Genomic DNA, 4154 nt, shown 5'->3' with positions numbered 1-4154 from the left:
ATAGACTGTCTCCAATTCCATTCGATTTATAGTCTGAGTTCAACATATGTGTTTTGCGTGCCTATAACTTGTCAAGTGTTATGCTAAATGCTGGTGATTTTAATTATGTGTGTGTGTCATATTTATATTTATTTATATATGTGTGTAAATATATTCACACACATATATGTCTAGTGATTAGATATAAATACATGTATTTAACCTTATACAATTAACAGAGCTAGCTAAATAGTTTAAATAAAACTGTGTTCTTCCTAACTGCCTGCCTTACGACTCCAAATTTTAGCACAGATATAAGAACACTCCGTTGACCATACTTAACTTACAAATAAAGACAAGATCATGGTTCTGTTTAACAATGCAATAATCCCTCTTATAACTAAAAAAAAAAAAAAAAGGTAACCCTGTCCCCCATATAAGATACCGAATCTATGCACCTTTCTTTAGGTAGTATTCATTCCTCTCCTAGCTGAGTCACACTCTCCCTTGATATCCTGTGACTTAAATACTAAGATATAAAGTAAGCTCCTAATGTCTTAGATTATGTCTTAGAAGATTGAGATGGGAAAGACAAATACATTTTTTAATATCAAAATGAGGAAATACTCAAATTATTACATTCATTGTTTCTGTAACCGGTCACGTCATAGTTGGTGATTAAAATTACCATCTACCTCTGACCAATTTTCTTTGCCCTCGGCAATCACTTCAGATGGCTGTGGTTGCACACCTGGTGGGGTAACCCAAACCTTCATTCTTGAAGGGTCAGGGCCTTTAGTAGTCCTGCCTGAGTTGAGCTGATACAGTTTTTCATTGAATTAGTCATAGAACATGGGAGTACTAAAAGGAACCCTATGAGATCTCTTGCATCCCAGATGTACTCTTCCCTAGTCCCATTGTGTAGAAGCAGCCCAATTTCTCCTTAATAATCAAGATCAAGCATCCCAGCCAATACAATAACATAGTTGTACAGTTCCTAAAAATGTAAATGGCAGTCTCAACTTCCAGTTTTGTGGAACCACTGCTGTGTTGTCTGGTGGAAGCATTTCTTACTTGGAACTAAAATGTCTGAGATTATCAGAGTCATAAGTCATGAGTATGGGAAGCAAAAATTTCACTGGTTGACCTCTAGGGAGAAGAGATACCTTATTCCTAGCCCTTTGTTTCCTAGACTTGTGAATCCTTGCTGTGGGAGAAATGGCACTACTTACTGGTTGCTGATTTAGAGCATACTATATCCTGGAGGACATTACCCAACCTAGGTGTTGCCATTCATAACTGAGTCTTCAAAAAGCCATTCTAGCATTCCATCAGGCCAGCTGCTTTAAGGTGATAAAGAATATAACCACACCAGTGAATTCCATGAATTCGAGCTCATTGATGTACTTCATTAGCTGTTATCACTGGGAAAAGGGTCACTAATGACTAGTTCTAATCTTATTAGAGAATCAATTCCAGATAATGTAAAGTCAATTCAGAGAACCTGCCTTTAAGATTCTGTTCTTTGGAAATACTTCCGGTACCAAAATTTATATCAATCAAGTTTCAATCAGAGAAGCAGAACTTTTAGGATTTATTAAAAGAATTTGACGTTACATATTTGTGGGAACTTGTTAAACAGTCTTTAAGGTTCTTGTCTTTACATCTGGTGCCAGAGTTTGGGGCCAACTGGGAAGGGAAAAAGAATGTGAAGATGGGAAGAGAGAAGAAGGCCTGGACCCCATAAGATGGACTAGAAATTGTATTTGTCTCTCACTGGCTCTAAACTTCACTGGCCTAGAAGTCAGAGAAGCTGAAGGAGGATCTAGCAGGAGCTGGAGGAGCTACATGTCCAGTGCTGCCTGCCCCATACCAACAAGGTGAGCCAGCAGACGAAGTGAGAATATGCGAGAGCTTGAGTCACCCACATCTCCCAGCATAAAGGAATATGGCTGCTGCTTCACTTTCACCTTCCAAATCTCAGTCTAAATATCTCTTTTGGCCCATGCTAACATGGAGAGAAGGGGCTTCTGGAAAATATAGTTCCATCTTAGCTAAGTTGGAATAATAAATATCCATCAGAATGTGTAACTTTTATAGCTAACATTGTGAACTACAACTGACCCACCAAACAGGACAGCAGTCTTTCTGATTAGTTTGAGATAGCAGTGGTATGCTAGTTTTAACATTTTATGCTGTAAGTGTTTCAAACACTTATTCTGTCCTACAGATATTCGGTGAAGTATATTGGTTATCCTCATTAATTTTAGAACTGTTGTTGCTAGTACTCGAAACGCATATTAACCATTGTCTACTGCTCATGGTATATTTTGTTGAACAGAGAGAGTATGCTAAATTCTGAAAAGGACATGGAGGTACAATTGGACTGTGGCCAGTGACTTTCCATCGAAATATTGTTAAAAAGTAGATAGGATCTGTTTCCTGTTAAAGGTTTTTATATCTAATTCCCTAAACAGATTTCTTTCTCTTATTTTATTTTCAAAGGAAAAGTGATTGTAAACTTACCTTTCCAAAATTTGCCTTTCTCTTTTGAAGAATTAGCATCAGTAAACTAATAAAAGTGATGAATGTTAGAGGAAAACGTTGATCTCGTGTTATAGATATTGCTAGAGGTTGAGGAGTCCAGTGAAACTGTGAGAAAACATTCCTCTTCTTTTCCAGATTCCAGCCAAATAAAGAATATGCTCACAAGCTGTCAGCTTCATTAGTTGCTGCTTGCCCCTATATCAAGGCTTCTGTAAACTATGGCGATCATATAGCTTTGCCTAACAGAACCTTCTCACTGAGTCTTGGGAACTGGCTGTGAGGGCAGCTGAACCAGTGTGGGAGACACTAAGTGCATTTGTCTCTTCTAACCTGTTGCAAGATTAGCAGGGTGGCTTCATGTACCTCGTCGCTGGCAGTGACCGATAATAGGCCTACGCATGTGTGGGAATAGGTGTGCTTATGGCCGCAGAGTAGTGGGAGCTTAAAAAGAGGGCTAGAATGAGTGAGCATGAACCTCATCTGATTCCATAGAAATGCCTGAAAGCAAAACAGTCTGTCATGCATGAGACATGTGCCCGAGCCACCAAAAACCTGGACCACTCTCTTTCCGTTGGGGAGGAGGAATAAAGATCAAAAAGCAGTCTCTCCAATACTCACACTTTGTGGGTAGGGGCACAGAAGTCCCTAGTTATGTAAATGTGAGGTGGAAGGGTCAAGGACTACACCCAACAGGTAGATAAATTTGTAGAGCTCTACAGTCCTGACCTGTTTTCATGGAAATGAGTCAATTCTTACAATCATTTTGTGAAAAAAGTTGCTCTTCATAGAATCAAGTACATCTTATCTTCATTTACTAAAAAGAAAACCAATATTGGAAGAGGTTAAATAGCTGGCCCAAGGTCACACAGATATCATTGCTAAAATCAAGACATAAAACTAGGCCCTCTTTTTGAACAATCACTCTTTTTGAACCACAGCATGTGATTTTTAGAGAGCTGAAAAATCTTAGAGGTCACTCTGCCCAATCTCCAGAAAGCAAACCTCAGTTAATGTGCATCTTTTAAGGTTTCATTAGGGAGTGAGATCCCTCCAGGAGAAGCGAAAGTGAGGGAGAAGGGAAGTTAGATAGAAAGGAGTGAGAGCCAAGAGTGTGTTATTGAGTCAGCCACCACTTTGTAGCAAGCCGACATTTATTGAGCGTTATCTTCATCGTCAGGCACTGTTCTAAGGATGTTACATGTGATAACTGCTTAGCCCTGCAACAACTCCTTGGGATATGTACTGTTATTATCCTCATGCCATAGACTGAATATTTGTGTCCTTCATCCCCCAAAATTCATAAGTCGAAACCTAATCCCCATTGTCATGGTATTTGAAGATGGGGCCTTTGGGAGGTAATTAGGCCATGAATGGGATTAATTCCTTAAAAAAGGTCCAAGAGAGCTCCCTTGCCCCTTCCACTATGTGAGGTTACAATGAAGAGAGGATGCTATGAGGCAGCAGCTCTCACCAGAAACCAAATCTGCCAGCATCTAGATCTTGGACTTCCTAACTTCCAGAACTGTGAGAAATAAATGTTCGTTGTTTAAGCCACCCAATCTATGGCATTCTGTTATAGCAGCCTGAAAAGACCAAGACAGCTCCTTTTATACAGATAAGGCAACTGA

The sequence above is a fragment of the Pteropus vampyrus genome, unplaced genomic scaffold, assembly GCF_000151845.1.
Source record: "Pteropus vampyrus isolate Shadow unplaced genomic scaffold, Pvam_2.0 Scaffold43, whole genome shotgun sequence".
Classification (NCBI taxonomy): Eukaryota; Metazoa; Chordata; class Mammalia; order Chiroptera; family Pteropodidae; genus Pteropus; species Pteropus vampyrus.
Note: the sequence above shows the minus strand (reverse complement) of the source record.